At 42.3% G+C, this 15,177-nt stretch overlaps 1 long non-coding RNA gene across 1 annotated transcript; it reads right to left on the bottom strand.

The window, feature by feature from the left end:
- Nucleotides 1-14,156: 14,156 nt before the first annotated feature.
- LOC118701851 (uncharacterized) lies at nucleotides 14,157-15,122 on the bottom strand. Its single transcript, XR_008508220.1, has 2 exons — nucleotides 14,552-15,122; nucleotides 14,157-14,267 (listed from the first exon to the last, which is right to left on the bottom strand). It is a non-coding gene; the product is annotated as an uncharacterized LOC118701851 (long non-coding RNA).
- Nucleotides 15,123-15,177: the final 55 nt, after the last annotated feature.

The raw sequence follows: 15,177 nt of genomic DNA, 5'->3' as shown, positions 1-15,177 counted from the left end.
TTCAGTGCAGCACAGAGAAACCAAGGACCAACCCACTTTAATACCGATGCAGAAAGTGGAACTCACTGCTTTTTGACTCAGAAGGGACTCTGACCTGTCACTGGCACAACAATCTTTGCTACATCTGTTGGCATGCTATATCTGTTGGCATGCTATGGGTGTGTTTGTCAAAACAGTCATGAGACAGAAAACAAAACTAGGTGGTTTTTTTTTAATAACTCAGCTGTGAAAATGAAACTTGGCAGCTTGCAAGCCTCTCTCTGGTGTGCAGCAGGGCGTTTCCTTCTGACTGCAGCATGTCACATGAATTGCCAGTGAATTACTGAGTCTGCAAATTATTGCATTTCCTGATCTGTATGAGTGGAGAAGCAGCAGAAACTGGAAAGGGTGGACCCACTCGGGGAGGCAGTACTGTTTGTAAGCAGTAAGGAGTTATGTGTGCTGGTTGATAAGGGGTGCTCATAAAGGACAAAGAGCACTAGGAGGAGGTGGTCATAAAGCCCAGTCAGGCAGCAGAAAAGTATGTATAAAGCCATTTATACATAGCTCCTAAATCCTTTCCATTGTGACTATAGAATAGAAGTGTCTGTGTGGGTACATTTCCAAGGGAAAACATTTCTTTTGCATGGTAGATAGATCCCTCACATTCCTTGTCACTCAACACATGTACCTGTACATCAGAGATCATGATGCAGGTACATGGAAGGATGGGTCTTGGCATAGTGCTAGCAATCCTTCTTTTTATCTCTGCTTCTTTTCCAATGATGGGAAAACCTCACTTTGAGGGGAAGAAGAGCCTTCATAACGTGTCCAGGAAAGAGAATTGCAGTGCATGTCACAGGCCTTGGGTCATGTTGAGCTTGAGAGAGCTACTCCACCAACAGCTCTCGCTCTCCTGTGCAGTCAGCATCTCCTGTCTTCTGAGAGTACAGTCTGTGTTAGACATTGCTGCATCTTATCCCAGACCTGCACCTGCTGCTAGGCAGACTCAGCCCTGAAGGCAGTGCATCTATTGCAGTGGCAACATGTGCCTGACACCAGCACAACTGGAAATGGGGAACAAACATCACTCCCTCTCCCCTGAGGACAAACTACACCGTACATCAGCGCCGATGGTGCCTGGGGACACCCACCATCCTCAAGAGCCCTGACCAAGCTCACCTGGGGCACCCTTCAGCCCCTGTGGCTCCAAAAAGGTTAATTTAATTTCTATTGTAACTGTGAGCTGAAAGACACTGTGACTGTGAACTTTTAGCAGAGAAGACACTGTATCTGCAGGCCTTTAGCAGAGAAGGCATGCAGAAATTATCCCCTGTGCAAGGACCTTAGAAGATAAAGAGGGGACATCTGGCTGAGGAATACAGCTACAGCCAAAACAAGGACTAACTTTGGGAAACTGGGGGACATGGGGAGGGTTTTTATGGTAATAAGTAATAGGGTTTTTTATGTAAAAAACATATGGTAATATGTTTTTTTATGGTAATAGAGTTTTTTATGTAAAAACTGCTATGCATGTAGTGACTGTATATCAGCAACTCATTTGTAACAATCAGGGGGTATGTTAAAAGGAGTGATCCCCCATGTCTTCCAGGCACTTAAATAAATGATACTCTCTTTAACACAGGAAAATTGGTGCTAAGGAGTCTTATTCTTATTCTTGCTTTTGGAGATTAGGTAACACATGGGCCTGGCAATCACAGGGCTGAATCTGACCCTAGTTCCCCTCACCAAGCCTATTTCTGATCCATGCCAGCAAGCACACATCCCAGCCTGGCCTCAGCCCATGCCCATCCCCATCCCCATGGGGCAGAATGGACCCTGGCTAGGAAAGCCTCTGCTTGTCCTGTCTCCCAGGGATCTCCACATTTCCCCAACCCTTGGGAAGGAACTGGCCCCTGCTGCTTCCTGATACCATACACAGTAAAACATGTATTTCCTGGTATAACTGCCCCACACAAGACAGCTAGGCAACAAAAATATGCTGGCCATAAACAATAACTTCAGCTATTACAACTATGAGGGCGAAAGTTTGTGGTATAGGTGTGGTTTTGTGGAAAGCTGCAGCTTCTATCAGCATGATTATTTCAGGATGTTTAGTTGACTTTAAAAGCCTATCTCCAACTGATGTACTGATACTGGTGACAGACTTCTGTTTGCCCTGCTTTATTTCTGAGTCAAGAAACAGGTTTCAGAGAAACCAGGTGCTTCAGCATAATACCAGCTTTAAAAGAACTTTTAATTAAGCACATAATAATTAAAGGACAGTGCAACCAAAGGCAAATATACGCCTAATTTGTTAATCTGCTGCTAGTTGCCCGAATGCTGAAAAATCCCTTTACATCTCTCCTGTCTAATGCTTCTTGCATATTATCCTTTTCTGTTGCTCCTTTTCTTTAAAGCCTGACTGCTTAACCATGTCTGTCCCAGCATCATGTAGGCCAGTACACTCATAAACCACCTGAAGGACTACTTATCCCCCATGAAGTCTGTATGATTTTACAGTTGTCAGTGGTGCACACACAATCTCTGGTGCTCTTTCCAAGACAAAGCTTTTTTTTCCTCTTGGGTCTGCTACCAACACAGCCATTCTCCAGTGTGATTCTTTACACACTTAAGACAGTCGTGGCACAGTATGTCCTGAGTGGGGACTGGAGTCCTGTGACAGCAAGCACTGTTAGGAAAGCAGTATAATCTGTTGTGCATGGCAAGACTGCTCTAGCAATGTCTCTTAGCTAGGCTTTAACTCAGCTATTGATAGTAGCATTAAAACTGCAGAAGCATAAAAGTCACTTAGTATCACATAAATAGTTACCTTTCTTTGCCATTTTTATTTGTGGCTGCTAAACAATTTGGAATAACCCAGCCAGTTCATGACTGCTATAGAAAGTGTAGTCACTCCTGTGGGAGCAGTTCAAGTAATCTTACAGAGCCAAGCAAGGGATGAAGAATGGGCAAGGAGAGCAGTAAGTCTGACCAGGGCAAAGAAATGTGCTCCTTCTGTACCCCTGTCACCTCAACCTATTTGTTTTGAAGGCAAAAGAGCTGAGCAAGGAGGAGTGGAGGCAAAAGAAGAAAGAGAAAGTGGAGATGAGAGGGGATGGTGAAAGTTTAAGGAAGGCACTTCTTGAGGCTCTTTGTTGAGGGCTGGGCTGACAGGATTTACTCTTCGTGAATTATGTACTTTACCAAGCAAGTCTCCCTAGTAGTGGTGCCTGAAGGAATCTGGAGAACAGGCAACCAACAGCTGGCAGCAGCAGAACAAACAAAAACATGAGGCTTGTGGTCACAGATGAGTCATCCTGGAAGAAACCGGAAATAATAATAAAACAAAGGTATGTGGGTTTGCACTCTTTTGTTTTGAATTAGATGCATAAATTTTCTCCAGTTCTTGTTTAGGTAATTTTGGGTCAGTAACTTCAGACTCATGTCCTTGTTGCTTCCATCCCTGTATGCTCTAATGGAGTACAGACACCTATGTGTGGTTTTTACAACCACCTATGTGTGGTTGTTACAACCTGCTGCAGAAGGCAAGGGTAACCCAAATTCTTGTTAATAGATCCCTTGGAGTGGATTGGAGTGAAAATACTAAGTAGTTGGAATTTGTAAATATACATGTGTAGGGTTTATTATAGTACAATTTGGTTGCAAATTAAAAACAGGTATGTAGCAATTTTGGTTGTTATTATCTACAGTTATATAACAACATGGAAACATTGCAATATGAATGTGCAACAACATCACCTATGGCCATACACAAGGGAAAAGAAAGAAATAGAGAAAGGACAAGAGAGTAAAGAGCTCAGCACCTGTGGGCCCAGGGACAAGACTTGGCTGCTGCACAGTCTTCTTTGAATTGGTGGTTGCAGACCAGAGCCATTGGGCAGGGGTGGAAGTCCCAAAGTAATGGTGGGGAAAAATCTCCAGGAAAATCTAAGGAGGCGAAGGAGCCCTACAACCCAGTGGTTTGTGCAAGGGAGGACAATATAGCATGACAAGAGGCATCATCCACTCTCCCAGGATTGTCTCTTAACTCATAGCCCATCATTCACCCTCTGTCTTTTCAGATCAGAGATCAGCCATTACACACCCAAAAGCTCACCTCCTCCATTTCAGCAAAGCACCCTGGCTTCTCCACAAGTGGAGGAATGTTTTGTGTCATTATCACTTCAGTTCAGTTCAGTCTCTCACAATGGTGTAATATGTGAATGCCACCTCCCTGAGATCACTAAGACTGTATGAAGCCAATTGTGAAAATAAAAGTAGCAGAGGGTTTCGTGTGTTCTGGAGCATGACGACCAAATTTTAACCAGTAAAGAATGTGCCATCTACAACACCAAGGACTGGATAGGATTTTAGCAAGAGAGAGTGGCATTGAGCTTTACTTCATGAGAAACAGAGGTGACAGTCTTGGTGACACAAAGGAAGATGATTGCTCCTAGGAAGAGATTCCCAAAGGTCAGGAGATGTTTATGTATCAGGAAACAAGAATCTGTGCAAGTTTACTAGCACAACTAATTCAAATATATTTCAATCCAGACCTCAGCACTAGCATTCTGGCAGCACACCAGGAAAGATTGGCAGGATTTTCTGTGTTTGTTTTTGTAATGAGTTCGTGCCAAGTTTTAAGCAGGAGGTATTTGTTTTTTGTGACTACAGTGGGCACCGCCATGGGTTCAGAAGTGCAAACAGGTTTTACGAATTTCACTTGTCCCCTTTTGTGATCTCAAAACCAACCAATGACAGAGACTTCTAAAAAGGACACCACCTGCCACTCATCCTCCAGGACCTTCCAATGGAGCCAATGTGATCCCCTCCACCCCAGGGGTACAGCATGGCTGACATGGCCATTCCTGTACATCTGAGCATCTGTGAGGATGTTTCCTCCAGCTGTAGGACTGCTTATTTGGTCTGTATCTAGACTTTTGTCTTATTCTGGAGATGCTGACAGGATTTACTCTTCCTGAATTATGTACTTTTTACCAAGCACTACACCCAACTGTCAATCCCATAGGAAGTGCCAAAAAAACTGGCTTGTCAAAGAAAGATCCTTGTCTGAAAAAAGGCACATCTGTGACAATCAGCATTCACCACTTCCCAGAAACAGTTTTGTCCAGCCCAGCACAGAGAAAAAGAAATTACATGAATATGTGAAGCGATGAGAAGAATAGGAGAAACTCTGCCCCAGGTGAAAAAAAAGGTATAAAACCAGCCTGGCAGAGACAGCATTGGTGAACAGAGGGGATTTGAAGCAGTAGAGTTTGGATCTGTGTTCAGCCAGCACCAAACCTGGGCTCGAGGCTGGCCCTTTGATTGTGGCTATAGGAGACTGAATCTTGGTCGCAAAAAAAAAAAACTTTTTTTTATTGATTATTGATTTGGCTTTATCATTTATTATTTATAACAGTTTCATTATATTTTTCATTAGAGCACAAGCAGGCAACCAATTCTGAATTACATACTGCAGATAATATTATCTAAAATCCCTAGAAACTTCTGTAGAATATGACACAAATTTTATGTGAATCTGGAGGTCATGGTGTTCTTACAGTTATGGAATATAGCCCGTATTGCAGTATAGGATTTCCCTCTATTTGGGTTTGTAGCTATTTGCTTTATGCTTTCTTGCTATTGGAGTATGGTGTCTCCATACAAGAGAAACACAAAAGTGAAAATTTAGCAGAGCTGACTGAAGTTCGTGGTGCTTTTGCTACTCTTGATGTCCATTGAAAAGACATTAAATACCCTGAGAAGAGCGGTGGTAAAATTTTTCCAGACCTTGCCCAGTATCTGACTCACCTGTGTCCTAAAATGTGACTTGTACATTTTAAAGCATGTAGATCACTGACTGGCTGTGAAAAAGTATGGCTTATCCCCCACTGCACTTCTTTCTGGGAATAAAGCTTTTTTGTTTCTTTTTTTTTCTTTTTCATTTATTTTACCTCAGAAGTTCAGTAAAATGGAAGTCTTTAGAGATTTCTTAGTCCAAGACTCAAATGTCCCTCAAGAGCTAGTCCACCTATTATGGGAAAGCCCAAGGTATTGAAACTTTGGCACATGTATTTTGTCCATTCTTGTAATGTATTGAAGATAAAGAGCAAAATTAAAGTGGGACTTAAATCACAATAAAAATTAGGTTAAAACACTGCCACTATTTACTGGCAATGAAAATATTAGAAAACGAATTTTTTTTCCTGCAGTCCAGTCATACAATAAACACAGAACCATAGAAGAGCTCAGGTTGGAACGGGCCTCCAAAGTTCACCTGGTCCAATTTTTGGTGGGAAAGGGAGCCTTGATGACATTATCTAGCACTGTGTCCAGTTGCACCTTGGACCAGTGAGGGAGGGAGTCCTCTGCAAGCTTGAGGAGGTTTTTCCACTGATTGATTGTTCTGACTGTAAAAAATTTCTTTCTTATGTCTCAAGATGAAGACACCTGTATATAATTTAATTTTTTTTCTCTAATTTTTTTCCAGTAAGATATAATTCTATATAGTTAGTATAGTACTTTTAAATCCATATTAAGCTTCCTCTGTCACCATGCCAAAAAACCTGATCTTTCAGAATATACAAAATCCCTGAGAAAAAAACCAGTAGCAGAATACATACGTTATGCAGAAGTATTATACCATCAGGACCTCACAAAATACTTCATAAAAGTAACTCTTACATGCTGAAGAATACACAGTCACACAGGAAGTAAGTTACAAAAACAAAGGAATAAAACAGTCCTTTTGTTTCATGCTTCCTGATTGGTCCAGAAGATTTTTTTCAAAGGAAGTTTTGTTTCAAAGGAAAATATAAGTAGGAAATCAAAAAAACTACCATCATCATGAATAGTAGCTTGGAAAAATTTAAACACTGTGGAACAATGCTGTAATGGGTGGAAAAGAAAAGTTGGCATAAATTTGGTGTCAAAAATTCCATTTTTATACCATTTTAGGACGATGGAAAATGCTGCCTTCATAGTGACTCGATTAATTTGCATAAGCATTCTGCTTGTGACAGTTTTTCATGCCAGACAAAGAGATAACAAGTAATGTTCTGGTACAGTTGCAAATACAAATACAAGCTGCCTTGCCTACAGCAATGTCCTCTCTTCCTCTCTAAGAATCAGGGCTTCATCTGCAGTCAAGTAAAGGCCATTTCTGCTACTACAAATGAAAGCCTGAAGGATTTGCATCAGCTTGACAGGGCGGGGTCTGCGTTATGTTAGCCCAAGCTGATTCTGGTTGATTTTACAGTAATGGCAACCACCCAGTGGTCAGGCTGGGTTTAGGCTCCCTTTAGCTGATTGGGACAACAGGAAGTTATTTTCTGTTGACTGTGTTATCTATTATCCTAGAACAAAATTGAAGGTAAAAGAACCAAAAATGGGATGGTACCAGTGGTCCCAGGCTGTGAGAACAAAACACAGTGGTCATTACAGGAAGAGAATCTTGTTAAACCAGTTCATATATAAAAGAAAGAATAGAAATTTGAACAGCTGAGAACAAATGGAGAGCAAGTTCCCATACATATAGTGCCTTAAGGAACTCCATGCATTTAGTGCTCACCATTTTTTCCAGTAAGATTTGGAGTGTAACAAAACTTCGGCTTGTACAGCACAGTATTTCTTTTTCTCTAGGTGCTGCCTTAAAAGGCTGGAACAGAGTTAAGGGGAATCAAAAGATATTTATTGAAGGACCTTCAAAGGCCACACCCTGGCAGTAGCAGAGCCACGGCTTTGGCTCTGCCCAGATGGCTCCAAGATGGAAGCAAAAGAGGTCTTGGTCACAAGATCTCACATTTTTTATAAGTTTTGGTCCATTAGCATATTGGAGCTAATTGTCCAATTACAGCCCCAGCCCATGAAGTCCCATCCTTCTTGGTTTTTTCTCTCTTCTGTCCATGTTGTTTATACTCTTGGGCCTGAAATCCAGATTGGTTGTCCTTGGGTCCATGGCTAGAGAAGGAATTGTTGTGTCTACCTACTCTGTGAAGAGAGCTTACTATCCCTGTATATGAAAACCCACACCTTACTATCCCCTTATATGAAACCTAGACCCACAAAATCAAAAAAAGAAAAAAACAGAAAGCTAAAACCCAAGATATCATAGGAAATGCAACTATGGGTGTTTTAAGGCCCATAGAAATAAATGCCCATATTCTAGATAGAGAAGTGATATTATGGTTACTGACAAAAAAGAATTATTCCAAATTCTATCAGGCATGTCCTATAGGATCTGACACAAATCATGCTGTTTATCTGAGTGCTCCAAGGCCATCTCAAGTGGACTAAATTATAACTCCTTACCTGACAGGACTGCATACACAGGGTATGATGAGAGGATGCAAATACTTCAAAGTTATTTTCTCATCATGAGCTTCCAGAACATGCTTTTGTAGTACATGGTAGAGGTAATTCATGCTATTAATGTATAAAATATTGTAAGATCCAAGCTATGTCTTTTGACCACCCCAGCCGGGAGCAGAGTCTTATTCAACTAGTTAAGATAATATCGGGTCTTTTAACGTAAGAATGGAACCTTCCTGAGCTGACTTCCCAGGAATGCCAGGGCCACTCAAGAGTGATTTTACACCTCGAAGATTGCATCCACTACGGGTCGGGCGCCACCCTGTTCCATGTAAATGCCGACTTCTCCGGAGTGCTCTGACAACATCTGGACACCTGGACTGGACTTTTGTCTAACCCTACACATGTGTGGCCCCGGTTCTGCATGTGAAGGGACACAAAGGAACATTCGGTCATCTCTGCCTCAGGCAGAATAAACTGTATAAGAACTTGCTGCGCAAAGCAGCCGGGGTGAACAGGGGGAGACTCTGACATTCGGGTGTCAGATCCGTGTGTTCACTCAGCGCCAATCCTGGGGTCGATGCTGCCCTTGGCTGTGGTGGGTTTTTTTTCCGATCAAAATTCTGTTTCGCTGACAATGTAATAAATCATTGCTGAATTTTCTCATAAATTTGGTTCTTGATTTGATAATTTATAACACTTTCCTTCAGAATTCATAAAAATGCACTATAAACTAGGGTGAAAAAAATTTTATTGGGGCAATATTGTCCACAGAAACTCCTCTTGCCTCATGCAAACGCCTGAGGCTTTGTATAATGGCATTTGACACATAGTCTGGAGCAGCTGTTCCACTCATAGAAGCACGTTTTCACCAAACCCTGGACCATGAGTGACCAACTCAGAATAAAACTACTGTGGTTAAACAAGTGACCCTGTGTCAGGTACTGTCCTGAATTATAAATGGGATAATCTGATTTCAGTGGAACATGAATCTGAGACCTTTTCTTCTGTCATGGGATGGGGGGGTTGTGTGGGAGGGGTTAGGTAGGCCCTGCATCCACTCAAAGCAGCTCCTTCTCTGTAGATGGGTTTAGTAACACATCAGTACTGCCAGTACTATTTCTTCTGCTGTTGATATACAGCCGACCTTTGTCGCACAAATTTTGTGTTAATGTTTTATTCTACATCCTAAAGGTGCGAGAAATTCACTGCAAGAAGAGTGGGTCTGTATTCTGCAATGATAAGGGTTAAAAGAACTGCCTGGATACTCTGGGTGCCTGTCAAGACAAGCTGAAAAGAAGCAGAGGTCTGTGAATCAAGGTTATTTGTTTGCATTCTTTCAGTTATCTCTTCCTTGGTAACTGGAGACATTTTTGAGAAACTGTCATAAACTATGCTGCAGTTTGGCATTAAAAACTGTAAGAAGGGTGAAAGATGCCATTTTCCACGAACATGCACATCATGGGAACTTATTGAAGGGCAAATGAGAAGACATTTCCAGATACAGGCATATCACCTAAAAAAAAAAAAAAAAAGCAGCTGTTTTTTACAAGAATACTGTTAAAGTAGTAGTGTACTGGAATGCTGCTCAACTTGCTTCTCTTTAAAAACAAACAGAAAATCGGGCTTTTTTTTTTTCAAGCAATCCTCATCTTTTAACCTCCTATTCTGCTTAAGCTGCAGTCTAAAACCCAAATAATCCTAAACTTTCAAATTGATTTCATCAATCTTCAGTCCTTTCTTCAGTGTTGCAGATCTCTGCCTTTCTTTCAGCCACGTCTCATGTTTCAGAATGTACTCTTGGGTTCTAGTTTCACACAGAAGACAGTGTTGTGCCTGATGCCTAACCAGCCAGGCTTTATTTGCTTCCCCTGTGCTACAATCCCATGCCCCAATTCTTTCTTAAACCTTATTTACTATTTCTTAATACTCTCTTTTAACCGCTCAAGGCAAATAAAGCAATGTTGACTTTGAAGGGGTCAATAACTACCTACAAATAAGTTTCAAAGATGATTTCTGGAGTTCCTAATATATTTGAGTTGGAATAGTAAGTACATGCTGCAGGTAATGAGTGGCTAGGACTTCAAAATGATATGAAGTTTCATAGAATCAGAACAGTTTGGATTGGAAAGGACCTTTAAAAATCATTTAGCCCAACCCCCCTGCAATGAGCAGAGACATCTTCAACTAGACCAGGTTCCTCAAAGCCTCATCCAACCTGATCTTGAATGTTTACAGGGATCGGGCTGCCACTACATCCCTGCACAACCTGTTCCATTGTTTTACCACCCTCATTGTAAAAAACTTCTTTCTTATGTCTAAAAGAATGTATTAATTAATATTATCAGACCCCAAACTAGATAGATCTTTGCATTTAAGAAAATAGATTTTCTAGAAAAAACAAAGCATTTAAAATCCATATTGTTTAGTGACACTTAGGCCACCTTTTCCCAGCAAAAGTAAGATTTTTGTAAGACTGCAGCTCTTCTAGATTGCATTTTTTCAAATGATCCTTTATGTCTTAAGGGAAAAAACTCATTACATTTCTGACTGTGGAACTGTTTCAGTTTCATGTCTTTCTAAGAAACTAATTATTGCCTTCTGAAATTTCATAGCATTGATTGCTGAATAGATCAACTTTCCTCTCTGGGATCTTAAAAAGCACTAAGATTCCAACATCCCAGGCTCTTTCCATTCATTCTTCACCACTTCTTTTGCTCTAACACCATTTCTGTGCTCTGGCACCAAAATACACTGGTTATATTTTCCTAAATTATTTAAAATGTAGTCTAGATATTTTGGGGTTTATTTGCTTTCATAAAAACAAATTTATTTTTTAACACACTGGCACAAAAAACCATGCAAACTGGAATGGGTGAGAGCAAAGCTTGCCAGATATGAGCAAGCAGGGCTGACCTCCAGTTGGAGCAGTTGCAATGTAAATATGAAGAAATCTTTGATGACTATTTGCAGTTAGAGAAATAGACTTTTTCACACCTGCTTCCACACAGAAATTAGAGTTTTGGCACAGACAATACAAAAATTTTAAAGCTTCATGCAAGTGACATCCTGAGCTGCATCTCTGTGATACAAACTTTAACATAGGTAAAAAGAACATAAGTGAAGATTTTCCTACAGGCTGGTCCAGGGCAGATACTGACAGCAACAGCATGGACAAGGGAGAGTTGGAGCAAATGTCTTCTGTCCAAGATCAAATGCTGAGATCCAGCAGATTCCTGCTCCCATTTCCAGCTGCTCTGGGTGACGCTTGTGGCTGTCCAAGGCCACTGAAAAGAGATTTCTCCTCTAAGTTCAGATCCTGGAGCAGAGTCAGATTCATCAGATCTGAAGTTCAGTGCTTCCACACTGCTGGTGCTTCCCAGGTCAGTACACAGTCAAGGTGAGTGTACAGTAGGTCACCCTCTCTTTGTCCCTATTAACCCTTTGCCCCCTGCCCCACTCACCCTAACAACTCCTGAATCTTTTCCTGCAAGTCAAAACAAAAATGCACCATGCAGCCTGGAGGTTCAGGAAGCCACAGGCAGGGAGGTGGTGGGGCAGGACTGCTGTCTTCCACCAGGTATTTCTGCCAAGGTCAAAAACTGGGGAACCTGAAGTCAGCCTCAAAAGGGGCCTTTGTGGAGATCTGTCATGCTTGGGCACACTGCAGGCACCTGTACATATGGACAGGAATTAGACAGAGTGAAACTTGGTAGCAACCATCCCAGGCAGTGCTGAGGACAAAATGTCCTTGGAAGGCAAAGCATCTTATAGCAAGGTACCACCAGTCCAGGTTTCACATGCTTAGTCCTTAACACTCACAGAAGTGGTTCTGCTTCTTGCTCTACATGTTCCTCAGAGGGACTGTATCTTCTTCATGACCTTGGCCAGGATCATCCTGTTTAAAGTGACAGCTGTGAAGGGATATTTCTCAGGATAGGTTTTTTTCTTTTTCCCTTCCGCAAAGTGAAAACTGCTTTGTTTATTGCTGTCAGCATTTTAAAATTAATGTACAATTCCAAAGATGAAGACAGGTGGATATGAAGAGGATGAGAGGAAGCTGAAGCTATATTACACTAGATTAAGAGATGCCAGTTGTGGAGCATATTAAAGTGGAATGATGTCCATTTCTTGGTGCTGCAACTACCAAGACATAGCAAGACAAAAAACATGAATACACTCAGGTGTTTTACACAGCAATACACTTGCTACATCACCCTGACAAGGCATTGCAGTGACACTGCCATCCTGGAGAAGCTTCTGCTTCTCTGAAGCCCGATTTACAGCTTGCCTGAAAGCAGCAGTGGCTACTGTGCTGAGGGAAATGCAGAGAAGAGCTGTTTTGCACCAGGACATGCTGGACCACTACCATCCCAGTACCATCTCTTATTTGAGATAGAAAAATAAAGGAGGACACAATAGTACAGATAATCTTACATCCCTTTTGATACTAGGAGCCTTAAGTGGTGAAGCCTTGAATGGGCTTCCAGTGCAAGTATACTCCACCATGCAGACCCTGTCTGCAGAAAGGGTTACTTATTTTGGCTGTTTGAGCTGTTGTAGGATTTTCTTGCACGAAAGAAAATCCATTCATCATTTCTGCTGTCAAACAGAAAGGATGTTCACATGAGAACTCCTTGCTGCATTTGTAGATAAGGGAAAGGCCTCACAGGTGGTGTAATTGCTGGTATGGAGGGGGAGCTGCCAGCAGCTTCCTCCTTTACAATGAGACTGAGGCTCTTCTAGGGGGGAAGGAGTCTGTGCAGCACAACACAGGCCCAAAGCCATGCTGGGTGTGCAGTAGTTTAATTCATGTGTGTTCCACTGACTCCTTTGTTTGCAACCCTGCTGGTCAGGACCACTGTGAGACCAACAGGTTTCATTGCATTGTGGCTATGGTCTCTTCCTCTGCTGGAAGGAAGGGAAGAGCTTCCAGTCTCCCGTATACTGGTCATGCTCCAACCATGAGTCCCAGAACAATGCATGAGGTTGTACAGAATCACAGAATCATTGAGGGCTGAAAAGACCTTTGAGATCCTCTAGTTCAGCCTTTGACTGATCACCACCTTGTCAACTAGACCATGGCACCAAGTGCCACAACCAGTAGTTTCTTGAATACCACCAGGAATGTTGACTCCACCACCTCCCTGGCAGTCCATTCCAAGACTTAACCACCCTTTTTATTTGCACTGGCAGAGAAAGCAAGAGCTCTGCTCAACAAATGTCTCCAAACCTCGAGAGATCCCAAAGCTTGGAAGTTGCTGCCAAGTTTTAACTGTTGCACAAGTAAGGATCTGCTTTATATTTTTGAGTAATTACTGAGTAACAACATGTATTGCCATTGCAGAGACATATATTACAATGGATACAGGAACACCCTGGAAAGCATCCTGTGATTGGAGACATGTAGTGGCAGTCACACAGCAGTGCAGTCCTGCTGTCATAGGCATGGAGCTCAGCCTTGAGGGATGCCACAGTGCTCACAGCAGTTCAAAGAATCATAGAGTAGGTCAGGTTGGAAGTGACCATGCTGGGTCATTGGATCCAACCTCCCTGCTCAGGCATGGGATGCCCTGGAGCACATGGCACAAGATTGCATCCAGATGGTTCCTGGATATCCCCAGTGAGGGAGACTTCCACAATATCCTTTGTGAAAAATGCATATTTTATGATTAGCTTTTCGCAAATATTAAAATGAATATTATATGTGTTGTGTTAGAAAGTAATGCTGTATTAATTCTCTTAAGTAGTGTGTTAAATATAGTTTTAAGTTATGAAAAATGTTAAAATAGAAACTATGTAGGATACTTTTTTTAAAGAAAGGACTCGCAGTGAGATAGCAGCCACAAGACACCTAAATCTTTCAGACAAAAAGAATTTATTGCTCTCTTATCAGAAGAAATGAACTTCTTCCCGCCTCGAAGGTGCTGTTAGGATTCAGAGGAAGAAACTGACGATGACCAGACAGAATCCTGTATTTGAATAAAATTTATGCATCATGTATGAAGTGTATGAATATGCAACAGGCTATTGTTTTTAAGAATTAATCCTTTGTTAATGGCTGTCCTTTTTCGGGCTTGTGCTGCCCAGAAAAAGGTACCCGGATGTCTGTAACTCTTTGTCTCTGTTGTCTCATATTGTCCTAATTCAATTTGTCCAAATTATTATTACTCTAATTGTATCAATATTTTTATAACCATTTTATTACTATTAAACTTTTAAAAATTTAAAAACAAGTGATTAGCGTTTTTCATACCTCTGTGGGCAATCTGTTCCAGTGCTCGGTCACCCACACAGTAAAGAAGTTCTTCTACATATTCAGTTGTGCATCACTTCCTGTGCATTCGTTTCTGCCCGTTGCCTTTCTCATCCTATTGCTTGGCTCCACCAAGAGGGACCTGGCTCCATCTCCTTCGCACCCATCCTTTAGATATTAATACACATTAATACGGTCCAATCTCAGTCATTTAATCTCAAGGCTGAACTGGCTCAGCTTCTTCAGCCTGTCCTCGTAAGAGAGATGCTCAGTCAACCTTGTTGCCCTCTGCTGGACCTGCTCCAGGAGCTTCATGTGTCCTTGTACTGAGGAGCCCAGAACTGGGATCCCGACGTGGCCTCACCAGGGCTGAGTAGAGGGGCAGGGTCACCTCCCTCGACCTGCTGGGGATATCACTGGGGTACATTGCTGGTATGTAACCCCCACTGGTTTCTAGGCCGCAGGCGCCCTGCTGGCTCAGGCACAACCCGCTGTGCCCCGGAACGCCCGGGGACACACCCGGGGCCCCTTGCGGACCGCGGCCCCGGCGGGTCCGGCCCAGCCCGGCCTCCCCTCCCCTCCCTCAGCGCGGCCTCCCCCCGCCAGGGGGCGCGCCCCTCCGCGGC

Source organism: Molothrus ater, chromosome 1, assembly GCF_012460135.2.
Source record: "Molothrus ater isolate BHLD 08-10-18 breed brown headed cowbird chromosome 1, BPBGC_Mater_1.1, whole genome shotgun sequence".
NCBI classification, from domain to species: domain Eukaryota; kingdom Metazoa; phylum Chordata; class Aves; order Passeriformes; family Icteridae; genus Molothrus; species Molothrus ater.
The sequence above is the reverse complement of the archived record's forward strand: the minus strand, read 5'-3'. Positions and strand labels throughout refer to the sequence as shown.